Source organism: Pseudophryne corroboree, chromosome 1, assembly GCF_028390025.1.
Source record: "Pseudophryne corroboree isolate aPseCor3 chromosome 1, aPseCor3.hap2, whole genome shotgun sequence".
NCBI classification, from domain to species: domain Eukaryota; kingdom Metazoa; phylum Chordata; class Amphibia; order Anura; family Myobatrachidae; genus Pseudophryne; species Pseudophryne corroboree.
Genome location: NC_086444.1, coordinates 886,361,953 through 886,376,514, shown reverse-complemented (window position 1 = coordinate 886,376,514; position 14,562 = coordinate 886,361,953). Strand labels below are relative to the sequence as shown.

At 33.6% G+C, this 14,562-nt stretch overlaps 15 non-coding genes across 15 annotated transcripts; all 15 read right to left on the bottom strand.

The window, feature by feature from the left end:
- Positions 1 to 95: 95 nt before the first annotated feature.
- Positions 96 to 168, bottom strand: TRNAK-UUU (transfer RNA lysine (anticodon UUU)). Its single transcript has one exon. It is a non-coding gene; the product is annotated as a tRNA-Lys (tRNA).
- Positions 169 to 747: 579 nt separating this feature from the next.
- TRNAK-UUU (transfer RNA lysine (anticodon UUU)) lies at positions 748 to 820 on the bottom strand. The gene has a single exon. It is a non-coding gene; the product is annotated as a tRNA-Lys (tRNA).
- A 1,228-nt stretch (positions 821 to 2,048) lies between these two features.
- TRNAK-UUU (transfer RNA lysine (anticodon UUU)) lies at positions 2,049 to 2,121 on the bottom strand. The gene has a single exon. It is a non-coding gene; the product is annotated as a tRNA-Lys (tRNA).
- Positions 2,122 to 4,004: 1,883 nt separating this feature from the next.
- On the bottom strand, positions 4,005 to 4,077 carry TRNAK-UUU (transfer RNA lysine (anticodon UUU)). The gene has a single exon. It is a non-coding gene; the product is annotated as a tRNA-Lys (tRNA).
- A 579-nt stretch (positions 4,078 to 4,656) lies between these two features.
- TRNAK-UUU (transfer RNA lysine (anticodon UUU)) lies at positions 4,657 to 4,729 on the bottom strand. The gene has a single exon. It is a non-coding gene; the product is annotated as a tRNA-Lys (tRNA).
- Positions 4,730 to 5,960: 1,231 nt separating this feature from the next.
- TRNAK-UUU (transfer RNA lysine (anticodon UUU)) lies at positions 5,961 to 6,033 on the bottom strand. Its single transcript has one exon. It is a non-coding gene; the product is annotated as a tRNA-Lys (tRNA).
- Positions 6,034 to 6,610: 577 nt separating this feature from the next.
- Positions 6,611 to 6,683, bottom strand: TRNAK-UUU (transfer RNA lysine (anticodon UUU)). The gene has a single exon. It is a non-coding gene; the product is annotated as a tRNA-Lys (tRNA).
- Positions 6,684 to 7,262: 579 nt separating this feature from the next.
- On the bottom strand, positions 7,263 to 7,335 carry TRNAK-UUU (transfer RNA lysine (anticodon UUU)). The gene has a single exon. It is a non-coding gene; the product is annotated as a tRNA-Lys (tRNA).
- A 579-nt stretch (positions 7,336 to 7,914) lies between these two features.
- On the bottom strand, positions 7,915 to 7,987 carry TRNAK-UUU (transfer RNA lysine (anticodon UUU)). Its single transcript has one exon. It is a non-coding gene; the product is annotated as a tRNA-Lys (tRNA).
- A 1,231-nt stretch (positions 7,988 to 9,218) lies between these two features.
- TRNAK-UUU (transfer RNA lysine (anticodon UUU)) lies at positions 9,219 to 9,291 on the bottom strand. Its single transcript has one exon. It is a non-coding gene; the product is annotated as a tRNA-Lys (tRNA).
- A 1,231-nt stretch (positions 9,292 to 10,522) lies between these two features.
- TRNAK-UUU (transfer RNA lysine (anticodon UUU)) lies at positions 10,523 to 10,595 on the bottom strand. The gene has a single exon. It is a non-coding gene; the product is annotated as a tRNA-Lys (tRNA).
- A 579-nt stretch (positions 10,596 to 11,174) lies between these two features.
- Positions 11,175 to 11,247, bottom strand: TRNAK-UUU (transfer RNA lysine (anticodon UUU)). The gene has a single exon. It is a non-coding gene; the product is annotated as a tRNA-Lys (tRNA).
- A 579-nt stretch (positions 11,248 to 11,826) lies between these two features.
- On the bottom strand, positions 11,827 to 11,899 carry TRNAK-UUU (transfer RNA lysine (anticodon UUU)). Its single transcript has one exon. It is a non-coding gene; the product is annotated as a tRNA-Lys (tRNA).
- A 1,228-nt stretch (positions 11,900 to 13,127) lies between these two features.
- Positions 13,128 to 13,200, bottom strand: TRNAK-UUU (transfer RNA lysine (anticodon UUU)). Its single transcript has one exon. It is a non-coding gene; the product is annotated as a tRNA-Lys (tRNA).
- A 1,232-nt stretch (positions 13,201 to 14,432) lies between these two features.
- TRNAK-UUU (transfer RNA lysine (anticodon UUU)) lies at positions 14,433 to 14,505 on the bottom strand. Its single transcript has one exon. It is a non-coding gene; the product is annotated as a tRNA-Lys (tRNA).
- Positions 14,506 to 14,562: the final 57 nt, after the last annotated feature.

Genomic DNA, 14,562 nt, shown 5'->3' with positions numbered 1-14,562 from the left:
ACAATTAAAAGATGGCTGCCTGCAGGAATGGATAATTTTAAACTCTGCAAAATTGTCCATTTCACAAACAAAAAGACCATTGTTTAAAAGACACTCACCTGAACAGGGACTTGAACCCTGGACCCTCAGATTAAAAGTCTGACGCTCTACCGACTGAGCTATCCAGGCTCTGACTGCTGAAGTTGTCATATTGGAAACTGCTCGAAATATATAAAACATGACAATTTGCTGTGCAATTACAAAAAATGTGGAAAAATATATGTGTTACTGCAATCATGAACTGAAAGACTTGGCTTGTAGGGTCTCTTGATGAAATATATTTTAGTTTCCTCTGTGTTTAAGTTGTAAATCCTTAGATGCTTTAAGTATCACCTCACTTCAATAATCACATTCAATTATTTTTGTCAAAGAGGTTTGATTTATTACTTGTCTAATTTAATCACTGTGTGCCTATCAAAGAAGGATGGATTTGAGTTCCTGATGAAACAAAGTCTTTAGAACTGACATGTAGTGATACTACTTTGTGATGACTATATTACTAGATGCCAATAATGTGTGCCTATTGAAGAGTGATAAAGTCCATTCTTAATATTCTAAAGAATCTCTCCAATCAATACACCTTCCCATTGAATAATGAACATAATCAGCATCAACAATTAAAAGATGGCTGCCTGCAGGAATGGATGATTTTAAACTCTGCAAAATTGTCCATTTCACAAACAAAAAAACCATTGTTTAAAAGACACTCGCCTGAACAGGGACTTGAACCCTGGACCCTAAGATTAAAAGTCTGATGCTCTACAAACTGAGCTATCCAGGCTCTGAGCGCTGAAATTGCCATATTGGAAACTGCTCGAAATATATAAAACATGACAATTTGCTGTTCAATTACAAAAAATGTGGAAAAATATATGTGTTACTGCTATCATGAACTAAAAGACTTGGCTTGTAGGGTCTCTTGATGAAATATATTTTAGTTTCCTCTGTGTTTAAGATGTAAATCCTTAGATTCGTTAAGTATCACCTTACTTCAATAATCACATTCAATTATTTTTGTCAAAGAGGTTTGATTTATTACTTGTCTAATTTAATCACTGTGTGCCTATCAAAGAAGGATGGATTTGAGTTCCTGATGAAATAAAGTCTTTAGGACTAACATGTAGCGATACTACTTTGTGATGATTATATTACTAGACGCCAATAATGTGTGCCTATTGAAGAGTGATAAAGTCCATTCTTAATATTCTACAGAATCTTTCCAATCTATTAACCTTCCCATTGAATAATGAACATAATCAGCATCAACAATTAAAAGATGGCTGCCTGCAGGAATGGATAATTTTAAACTCTGCAAAATTGTCCATTTCACAAACAAAAACACCATTGTTTAAAAGACACTCGCCTGAATAGGGACTTGAACCCTGGACCCTCAGATTAAAAGTCTGATGCTCTACCGACTGAGTTATCCTGGCTCTGAGTGCTGAAGTTGCCATATTGGAAACTGCTCGAAATATATAAAACATGACAATTTGCTGTGCAATTACAAAAAATGTGGAAAAATAAATGTGTTACTGCAATCATGAACTGAAAGACTTGGCTTGCAGGGTCTCTTGATGAAATATATTTTAGTTTCCTCTGTGTTTAAGATGTAAATCCTTAGATTCATTAAGTATCACCTTACTTCAATAATCACATTCAATTATTTTTGTCAAAGAGGTTTGATTTATTACTTGTCTAATTTAACCACTGTGTGCCTATCAAAGAAGGATGGATTTGAGTTCCTGATGAAATAAAGTCTTTAGAACTAACATGTAGCGATACTACTTTGTGATGATTATATTACTAGATGCCAACAATTTGTGCCTATTGAAGAGTGATAAAGTCCATTCTTAATATTCTACAGAATCTTTCCAATCTTTTCACCTTCCCATTGAATAATGAACATAAGCATCAACAATTAAAAGATGGCTGCCTGCAGGAATGGATCATTTTAAACTCTGCAAAATTGTCCATTTCACAAACAAAAAGACCATTGTTTAAAAGACACTCACCTGAACAGGGACTTGAACCCTCGACCCTCAGATTAAAAGTCTGACGCTCTACCGACTGAGCTATCCAGGCTCTGACTGCTGAAGTTGCCATATTGGAAACTGCTCGAAATATATAAAACATGACAATTTGCTGTGCAATTACAAAAAATGTGGAAAAATATATGTGTTACTGCAATCATGAACTGAAAGACTTGGCTTGTAGGGTCTCTTGATGAAATATATTTTAGTTTCCTCTGTGTTTAAGTTGTAAATCCTTAGATGCTTTAAGTATCACCTCACTTCAATAATCACATTCAATTATTTTTGTCAAAGAGGTTTGATTTATTACTTGTCTAATTTAATCACTGTGTGCCTGTCAAAGAAGGATGGATTTGAGTTCCTGATGAAACAAAGTCTTTAGAACTGACATGTAGTGATACTACTTTGTGATGACTATATTACTAGATGCCAATAATGTGTGCCTATTGAAGAGTGATAAAGTCCATTCTTAATATTCTAAAGAATCTCTCCAATCAATACACCTTCCCATTGAATAATGAACATAATCAGCATCAACAATTAAAAGATGGCTGCCTGCAGGAATGGATTATTTTAAACTCTGCAAAATTGTCCATTTCACAAACAAAAAAACCATTGTTTAAAAGACACTCGCCTGAACAGGGACTTGAACCCTGGACCCTAATATTAAAAGTCTGTTGCTCTACAAACTGAGCTATCCAGGCTCTGAGCGCTGAAATTGCCATATTGGAAACTGCTCGAAATATATAAAACATGACAATTTGCTGTTCAATTACAAAAAATGTGGAAAAATATATGTGTTACTGCTATCATGAACTAAAAGACTTGGCTTGTAGGGTCTCTTGATGAAATATATTTTAGTTTCCTCTGTGTTTAAGATGTAAATCCTTAGATTCGTTAAGTATCACCTTACTTCAATAATCACATTCAATTATTTTTGTCAAAGAGGTTTGATTTATTACTTGTCTAATTTAATCACTGTGTGCCTATCAAAGAAGGATGGATTTGAGTTCCTGATGAAATAAAGTCTTTAGGACTAACATGTAGCGATACTACTTTGTGATGATTATATTACTAGACGCCAATAATGTGTGCCTATTGAAGAGTGATAAAGTCCATTCTTAATATTCTACAGAATCTTTCCAATCTATTAACCTTCCCATTGAATAATGAACATAATCAGCATCAACAATTAAAAGATGGCTGCCTGCAGGAATGGATAATTTTAAACTCTGCAAAATTGTCCATTTCACAAACAAAAACACCATTGTTTAAAAGACACTCGCCTGAACAGGGACTTGAACCCTGGACCCTCAGAGTAAAAGTCTGATGCTCTACCGACTGAGCTATCCATTCTCTGAACACTGAAGTTGCCATATTGGAAACTGCTCGAAATATATAAAACATGACAATTTGATGTGCAATTACAAAAAATGTGGAAAAATATATGTGTTACTGCAATCATGAACTGAAAGACTTGGCTTGTAGGGTATCTTGATGAAATATATTTTAGTTTCCTCTGTGTTTAAGATGTAAATTCTTAGATTCGTTAAGTATCACCTTACTTCAATAATCACATTCAATTATTTTTGTCAAAGAGGTTTGATTTATTATTTGTCTAATTTAATCACTGTGTGCCTATCAAAGAAGGATGGATTTGAGTTCCTGATGAAATAAAGTCTTTAGAACTGACATGTAGCGATACTACTTTGTGATGATTATATTACTAGATGCCAATAATGTGTGCCTATTGAAGAGTGATAAAGTCCATTCTTAATATTCTACAGTATCTTTCCAATCTATTCACCTTCCCATTGAATAATGAACATAATCAGCATCAACAATTAAAAGATGGCTGCCTGCAGGAATGGATAATTTTATACTCTGCAAAATTGTCCATTTCACAAACAAAAACACCATTGTTTAAAAGACACTCGCCTGAACAGGGACTTGAACCCTGGACCCTCAGATTAAAAGTCTGAAGCTCTACCGACTGAGCTATCCAGGCTCTGAGCACTGAATTTGCCATATTAGAAACTGCTCGAAATATATAAAACATGACAATTTGATGTGCAATTACAAAAAATGTGGAAAAATATATGTGTTACTGCAATCATGTACTGAAAGACTTGGCTTGTAGGGTATCTTGATGAAATATATTTTAGTTTCCTCTGTGTTTAAGATGTAAATTCTTAGATTCGTTAAGTATCACCTTACTTCAATAATCACATTCAATTATTTTTGTCAAAGAGGTTTGATTTATTATTTGTCTAATTTAATCACTGTGTGCCTATCAAAGAAGGATGGATTTGAGTTCCTGATGAAATAAAGTCTTTAGAACTGACATGTAGCGATACTACTTTGTGATGATTATATTACTAGATGCCAATAATGTGTGCCTATTGAAGAGTGATAAAGTCCATTCTTAATATTCTACAGAATCTTTCCAATCTATTCACCTTCCCATTGAATAATGAACATAATCAGCATCAACAATTAAAAGATGGCTGCCTGCAGGAATGGATAATTTTATACTCTGCAAAATTGTCCATTTCACAAACAAAAACACCATTGTATAAAAGACACTCGCCTGAACAGGGACTTGAACCCTGGACCCTCAGAATAAAATTCTGAAGCTCTACCAACTGAGCTATCCAGGCTCTGAGCACTGAATTTGCCATATTAGAAACTGCTCGAAATATATAAAACATGACAATTTGCTGTGCAATTACAAAAAATGTGGAAAAATATATGTGTTACTGCAATCATGAACTTAAAGACTTGGCTTGTAGGGTATCTTGATGAAATATATTTTAGTTTCCTCTATGTTTAAGATGTAAATCCTTAGATTCGTTAAGTATTACCTTACTTCAATAATCACATTCAATTATTTTTGTCAAAGAGGTTTGATTTATTACTTGTCTAATTTAATCACTGTGTGCCTATCAAAGAAGGATGGATTTGAGTTCCTGATGAAATAAAGTCTTTAGAACTGACATGTAGCGATACTACTTTGTGATGATTATATTACTAGATGCCAATAATGTGTGCCTATTGAAGAGTGATAAAGTCCATTCTTAATATTCTACAGAATCTTTCCAATCTATTCACCTTCCCATTGAATAATGAACATAATCAGCATCAACAATTAATAGATGGCTGCCTGCAGGAATGGATAATTTTAAACTCTGCAATAATGTCCATTTCACAAACAAAAACACCATTGTTTAAAAGACACCCACCTGAACAGGGACTTGAACCCTGGACCCTCAGATTAAAAGTCTGATGCTCTACCGACTGAGTTATCAAGGATCTGAGTGCTGAAGTTGCCATATTGGAAACTGCTCGAAATATATAAAACATGACAATTTGCTGTGCAATTACAAAAAATGTGGAAAAATATATGTGTTACTGCAATCATGAACTGAAAGACTTGGCTTGTAGGGTCTCTTGATGAAATATATTTTAGTTTCCTCTGTGTTTAAGTTGTAAATCCTTAGATGCTTTAAGTATCACCTCACTTCAATAATCACATTCAATTATTTTTGTCTAAGAGGTTTGATTTATTACTTGTCTAATTTAATCACTGTGTGCCTATCAAAGAAGGATGGATTTGAGTTCCTGATGAAACAAAGTCTTTAGAACTGACATGTAGTGATACTACTTTGTGATGACTATATTACTAGATGCCAATAATGTGTGCCTATTGAAGAGTGATAAAGTCCATTCTTAATATTCTAAAGAATCTCTCCAATCTATACACCTTCCCATTGAATAATGAACATAATCAGCATCAACAATTAAAAGATGGCTGCCTGCAGGAATGGATGATTTTAAACTCTGCAAAATTGTCCATTTCACAAACAAAAACACCGTCGTTTAGAAGACACTCGCCTGAACAGGGACTTGAACCCTGGACCCTCAGATTAAAAGTCTGATGCTCTACCGACTGAGCTATCCAGGCTCTGAACACTGAAGTTGCCATATTGGAAACTGCTCGAAATATATAAAACATGACAATTTGCTGTGCAATTACAAAAAATGTGGAAAAATATGTGTTACAGCTATCATAAACTGAAAGACTTGGCTTGTAGGGTCTCTTGATGAAATATATTTTAGTTTCCTCTGTGTTTAAGATGTAAATCCTTAGATTCGTTAAGTATCACCTTACTTCAATAATCACATTCAATTATTTTTGTCAAAGAGGTTTGATTTATTACTTGTCTAATTTAATCACTGTGTGCCTATCAAAGAAGGATGGATTTGAGTTCCTGATGAAATAAAGTCTTTAGAACTGACATGTAGCGATACTACTTTGTGATGATTATATTACTAGATGCCAATAATGTGTGCCTATTGAAGAGTGATAAAGTCCATTCTTAATATTCTACAGAATCTTTCCAATCTATTCACCTTCCCATTGAATAATAAACATAATCAGCATCAACAATTAAAAGATGGCTGCCTGCAGGAATGGATAATTTTAAACTTTGCAAAATTGTCCATTTCACAAACAAAAACAACATTGTTTAATAGACACTAGCCTGAACAGGGACTTGAACCCTGGACCCTCAGATTAAAAGTCTGATGCTCTACCGACTGAGCTATCCAGGCTCTGAGCACTGAAGTTGCCATATTGGAAACTGCTCGAAATATATAAAACATGACAATTTGCTGTGCAATTACAAAAAATGTGTAAAAATATATGTGTTACTGCAATCATGAACTGAAAGACTTGGCTTGTAGGGTCTCTTGATGAAATATATTTTAGTTTCCTCTGTGTTTAAGTTGTAACTCCTTAAATGCTTTAAGTATCACCTCACTTCAATAATCACATTCAAATATATTTGTCAAAGAGGTTTGATTTATTACTTGTCTAATTTAATCACTGTGTGCCTATCAAAGAAGGATGGATTTGAGTTCCTGATGAAACAAAGTCTTTAGAACTGACATGTAGTGATACTACTTTGTGATGATTATATTACTAGATGCCAATAATGTGTGCCTATTGAAGAGTGATAAAGTCCATTCTTAATATTCTACAGAATCTTTCCAATCTATTCACCTTCCCATTGAATAATGAACATAATCAGCATCAACAATTAATAGATGGCTGCCTGCAGGAATGGATAATTTTAAACTCTGCAAAATTGTCCATTTCACAAACAAAAACACCATTGTTTAAAAGACACTCGCCTGAACAGGGACTTGAACCCTGGACCCTCAGATTAAAAGTCTGATGCTCTACCGACTGAGCTATCCAGGCTCTGAGTGCTGAAGTTGCCATATTGGAAACTGCTTGAAATATATAAAACATGACAATTTGCTGTGCAAATACAAAAAATGTGGATAAATATATGTGTTACTGCGATCATGAACTGAAAGACTTGGCTTGTAGGGTCTCTTGATGAAATATATTTTAGTTTCCTCTGTGTTTAAGTTGTAAATCCTTAGATGCTTTAAGTATCACCTCACTTCAATAATCACATTCAATTATTTTTGTCAAAGAGGATTGATTTATTACTAGTCTAATTTAATCACTGTGTGCCTATCAAAGAAGGATGGATTTGAGTTCCTGATGAAACAAAGTCTTTAGAACTGACATGTAGTGATACTACTTTGTGACGACTATATTACTAGATGCCAATAATGTGTGCCTATTGAAGAGTGATAAAGTCCATTCTTAATATTCTAAAGAATCTCTCCAATCTATACACCTTCCCATTGAATAATGAACATAATCAGCATCAACAATTAAAAGATGGCTGCCTGCAGGAATGGATGATTTTAAACTCTGCAAAATTGTCCATTTCACAAACAAAAACACCATTGTTTAAAAGACACTCGCCTGAACAGGGACTTGAACCCTGGACCCTCAGATTAAAAGTCTGATGCTCTACCGACTGAGCTATCCAGGCTCTAAGCACTGAAATTGCCATATTGGAAACTGCTCGAAATATATAAAACATGTCAATTTGCTGTTCAATTACAAAAAATTTGGAAAAATATATGTGTTACTGCTATCATGAACTAAAAGACTTGGCTTGTAGGGTCTCTTGATGAAATATATTTTAGTTTCCTCTGTGTTTAAGATGTAAATCCTTAGATTCGTTAAATATCACCTTACTTCAATAATCACATTCAATTATTTTTGTCAAAGAGGTTTGATTTATTACTTGTCTAATTTAATCACTGTGTGCCTATCAAAGAAGGATGGATTTGAGTTCCTGATGAAATAAAGTCTTTAGAACTAACATGTAGCGATACTACTTTGTGATGATTATATTACTAGATGCCAATAATGTGTGCCTATTGAAGAGTGATAAAGTCCATTCTTAATATTCTACAGAATCTTTCCAATCTATTAACCTTCCCATTGAATAATGAACATAATCAGCATCAACAATTAAAAGATGGCTGCCTGCAGGAATGGATAATTTTAAACTCTGCAAAATTGTCCATTTCACAAACAAAATCACCATTGTTTGAAAGACACTCGCCTGAATAGGGACTTGAACCCTGGACCCTCAGATTAAAAGTCTGATGCTCTACTGACTGAGCTATCCATTCTCTGAACACTGAAGTTGCCATATTGGAAACTGCTCGAAATATATAAAACATGACAATTTGATGTGCAATTACAAAAAATGTGGAAAAATATATGTGTTACTGCAATCATGAACTGAAAGACTTGGCTTGTAGGGTATCTTGATGAAATATATTTTAGTTTCCTCTGTGTTTAAGATGTAAATTCTTAGATTCGTTAAGTATCACCTTACTTAAATAATCACATTCAATTATTTTTGTCAAAGAGGTTTGATTTATTATTTGTCTAATTTAATCACTGTGTGCCTATCAAAGAAGGATGGATTTGAGTTCCTGATGAAATAAAGTCTTTAGAACTGACATGTAGCGATACTACTTTGTGATGATTATATTACTAGATGCCAATAATGTGTGCCTATTGAAGAGTGATAAAGTCCATTCTTAATATTCTACAGAATCTTTCCAATCTATTCACCTTCCCATTGAATAATGAACATAATCAGCATCAACAATTAAAAGATGGTTACCTGTAGGTATGGATAATTTTATACTCTGCAAAATTGTCCATTTCACAAACAAAAACTCCATTGTTTAAAAGACACTAGCCTGAACAGGAACTTGAACCCTAGACCCTCAGATTAAAAGTCTGAAGCTCTACCAACTGAGCTATCCAGGCTCTGAGCACTAAAGTTGCCATATTAGAAACTGCTCGAAATATATAAAACATGACAATTTGCTGTGCAATTACAAAAAATGTGGAAAAATATATGTGTTACTGCAATCATGAACTGAAAGACTTGGCTTGTAGGGTATCTTGATGAAATATATTTTAGTTTCCTCTGTGTTTAAGATGTAAATCCTTAGATTCGTTAAGTATAACCTTACTTCAATAATCACATTCAATTATTTTTGTCAAAGAAGTTTGATTTATTACTTGTCTAATTTAATCACTGTGTGCCTATCAAAGAAGGATGGATTTGAGTACCTGATTAAATAAAGTCTTTAGAACTGACATGTAGCGATACTACTTTGTGATGATTATATTACTAGATGCCAATAATGTGTGCCTATTGAAGAGTTATAAAGTCCATTCTTAATATTCTACAGAATCTTTCCAATCTATTAACCTTCCCATTGAATAATGAACATAATCAGCATCAACAATTAAAAGATGGCTGCCTGCAGGAATGGATAATTTTAAACTCTGCAAAATTGTCCATTTCACAAACAAAAACACCATTGTTTAAAAGACACTCGCCTGAATAGGGACTTGAACCCTGGACCCTCAGATTAAAAGTCTGATGCTCTACCGACTGAGCTATCCATTCTCTGAACACTGAAGTTGCCATATTGGAAACTGCTCGAAATATATAAAACATGACAATTTGATGTGCAATTACAAAAAATGTGGAAAAATATATGTGTTACTGCAATCATGAACTGAAAGACTTGGCTTGTAGGGTATCTTGATGAAATATATTTTAGTTTCCTCTGTGTTTAAGATGTAAATCCTTAGATTCGTTAAGTATCACCTTACTTCAATAATCACATTCAATTATTTTTGTCAAAGAAGTTTGATTTATTACTTGTCTAATTTAATCACTGTGTGCCTATCAAAGAAGGATGGATTTGAGTTCCTGATGAAATAAAGTCTTTAGAACTGACATGTAGCGATACTACTTTGTGATGATTATATTACTAGATGCCAATAATGTGTGCCTATTGAAGAGTGATAAAGTCCATTCTTAATATTCTACAGAATCTTTCCAATCTATTCACCTTCCCATTGAATAATGAACATAATCAGCATCAACAATTAAAAGATGGCTACCTGTAGGAATGGATAATTTTATACTCTGCAAAATTGTCCATTTCACAAACAAAAACACCATTGTTTAAAAGACACTCGCCTGAACAGGAACTTGAACCCTGGACCCTCAGATTAAAAGTCTGAAGCTCTACCAACTGAGCTATCCAGGCTCTGAGCTCTGAAGTTGCCATATTAGAAACTGCTCGAAATATATAAAACATGACAATTTGCTGTGCAATTACAAAAAATGTGGAAAAATATATGTGTTACTGCAATCATGAACTGAAAGACTTGGCTTGTAGGGTATCTTGATGAAATATATTTTAGTTTCCTCTGTGTTTAAGATGTAAATCCTTAGATTCGTTAAGTATCACCTTACTTCAATAATCACATTCAATTATTTTTGTCAAAGAAGTTTGATTTATTACTTGTCTAATTTAATCACTGTGTGCCTATCAAAGAAGGATGGATTTGAGTTCCTGATTAAATAAAGTCTTTAGAACTGACATGTAGCGATACTACTTTGTGATGATTATATTACTAGATGCCAATAATGTGTGCATATTGAAGAGTGATAAAGTCCATTCTTAATATTCTACAGAATCTTTCCAATCTATACACCTTCCCATTGAATAATGAACATAATCAGCATCAACAATTAAAAGATGGCTGCCTGCAGGAATGGATAATTTTAAACTCTGCAAAATTGTCCATTTCACAAACAAAAACACCATTGTTTAAAAGACAGTCGCCTGAACAGGGACTTGAACCCTGGACCCTCAGATTAAAAGTCTGAAGCTCTACCGACTGAGCTATCCAGGCTCTGAGCACTGAATTTGCCATATTAGAAACTGCTCGAAATATATAAAACATGACAATTTGCTGTGCAATTACAAAAAATTTGGAAAAATATATGTGTTACTGCAATCATGAACTTAAAGACTTGGCTTGTAGGGTATCTTGATGAAATATATTTTAGTTTCCTCTGTGTTTAAGATGTAAATCCTTAGATTCGTTAAGTATCACCTTACTTCAATAATCACATTCAATTATTTTTGTCAAAGAGGTTTGATTTATTACTTGTCTAATTTAATCACTGTGTGCCTATCAAAGAAGGATGGATTTGAGTTCCTGATTAAATAAAGTCTTTAGAACTGACATGTAGCGATACTAATTTGTGATGATTATATTACTAGATGCCAATAATGTGTGCATATTGAAGAGTGATAAAGTCCATTCTTAATATTCTACAGAATCTTTCCAATCTATACACCTTCCCATTGAATAATGAACATAATCAGCATCAACAATTAAAAGATGGCTGCCTGCAGGAATGGATAATTTTAAACTCTGCAAAATTGTCCATTTCACAAACAAAAACACCATTGTTTAAAAGACACTCACCTGAACAGGGACTTGAACCCTGGACCCTCAGATTAAAAGTCTGAAGCTCTACCGACTGAGATATCCAGGCTCTGAGCACTGAAGTTGCCATATTAGAAACTGCTCGAAATATATAAAACATGACAATTTGCTGTGCAATTACAAAAAATGTGGAAAAATATATGTGTTACTGCAATCATGAACTGAAAGACTTGGCTTGTAGGGTATCTTGATGAAATATATTTTAGTTTCCTCTGTGTTTAAGATGTAAATCCTTAGATTCGTTAAGTATAACCTTACTTCAATAATCACATTCAATTATTTTTGTCAAAGAAGTTTGATTTATTACTTGTCTAATTTAATCACTGTGTGCCTATCAAAGAAGGATGGATTTGAGTTCCTGATTAAATAAAGTCTTTAGAACTGACATGTAGCGATACTACTTTGTGATGATTATATTACTAGATGCCAATAATGTGTGCCTATTGAAGAGTTATAAAGTCCATTCTTAATATTCTACAGAATCTTTCCAATCTATTAACCTTCCCATTGAATAATGAACATAATCAGCATCAACAATTAAAAGATGGCTGCCTGCAGGAATGGATAATTTTAAACTCTGCAAAATTTTCCATTTCACAAACAAAAACACCATTGTTTAAAAGACACTCGCCTGAATAGGGACTTGAACCCTGAACCCTCAGATTAAAAGTCTGATGCTCTACCGACTGAGCTATCCATTCTCTGAACACTGAAGTTGCCATATTGGAAACTGCTCAAAATATGTAAAACATGACAATTTGATGTGCAATTACAAAAAATGTGGAAAAATATATGTGTTACTGCAATCATGAACTGAAAGACTTGGCTTGTAGGGTATCTTGATGAAATATATTTTAGTTTCCTCTGTGTTTAAGATGTAAATCCTTAGATTCGTTAAGTATCACCTTACTTCAATAATCACATTCAATTATTTTTGTCAAAGAGGTTTGATTTATTACTTGTCTAATTTAACCACTGTGTGCCTATCAAAGAAGGATGGATTTGAGTTCCTGATGAAATAAAGTCTTTAGAACTAACATGTAGCGATACTACTTTGTGATGATTATATTACTAGATGCCAACAATTTGTGCCTATTGAAGAGTGATAAAGTCCATTCTTAATATTCTACAGAATCTTTCCAATCTTTTCACCTTCCCATTGAATAATGAACATAAGCATCAACAATTAAAAGATGGCTGCCTGCAGGAATGGATGATTTTAAACTCTGCAAAATTGTCCATTTCACAAACAAAAAAACCATTGTTTAAAAGACACTCGCCTGAACAGGGACTTGAACCCTGGACCCTCAGATTAAAAGTCTGATGCTCTACCGACTGAGCTATCCAGGGTCTGAGCGCTGAAATTGCCATATTGGAAACTGCACGAAATATATATAAAACATGACAATTTGCTGTTCAATTACAAAAAATGTGGAAAAATATATGTGTTACTGCTATCATGAACTAAAAGACTTGGCTTGTAGGGTCTCTTGATGAAATATATTTTAGTTTCCTCTGTGTTTAAGATGTAAATCCTTAGATTCGTTAAGTATCACCTTACTTCAATAATCACATTCAATTATTTTGTCAAAGAGGTTTGATTTATTACTTGTCTAATTTAATCACTGTGTGCCTATCAAAGAAGGATGGATTTGAGTTCCTGATGAAATAAAGTCTTTAGAACTAACATGTAGCGATACTACTTTGTGATGATTATATTACTAGATGCCAATAATGTGTGCCTATTGAAGAGTGATAAAGTCCATTCTTAATATTCTACAGAATCTTTCCAATCTATTAACCTTCCCATTGAATAATGAACATAATCAGCATCAACAATTAAAAGATGGCTGCCTGCAGGAATGGATAATTTTAAACTCTGCAAAATTGTCCATTTCACAAACAAAAACACCATTGTTTAAAAGACACTCGCCTGAACAGGGACTTGAACCCTGGACCCTCAGATTAAAAGTCTGATGCTCTACCGACTGAGCTATCCATTCTCTGAACACTGAAGTTGCCATATTGGAAACTGCTCGAAATATATAAAACATGACAATTTGATGTGCAATTACAAAAAATGTGGAAAAATATATGTGTTACTGCAATCATGAACTGAAAGACTTTGCTTGTAGGGTATCTTGATGAAATATATTTTAGTTTCCTCTGTGTTTAAGATGTAAATTCTTAGATTCGTTAAGTATCACCTTACTTCAATAATCACATTCAATTATTTTTGTCAAAGAGGTTTGATTTATTATTTGTCTAATTTAATCACTGTGTGCCTATCAAAGAAGGATGGATTTGAGTTCCTGATGAAATAAAGTCTTTAGAACTGACATGTAGCGATACTACTTTGTGATGATTATATTACTAGATGCCAATAATGTGTGCCTATTGAAGAGTGATAAAGTCCATTCTTAATATTCTACAGAATCTTTCCAATCTATTCACCTTCCCATTGAATAATGAACATAATCAGCATCAACAATTAAAAGATGGCTACCTGTAGGTATGGATAATTTTATACTCTGCAAAATTGTCCATTTCACAAACAAAAACACCATTGTTTAAAAGACACTAGCCTGAACAGGAACTTGAACCCTGGACCCTCAGATTAAAAGTCTGAAGCTCTACCGACTGAGCTATCCAGGCTCTGAGCACTGAAGTTGCCATATTAGAAACTGCTCGAAATATATAAAACATGACAAT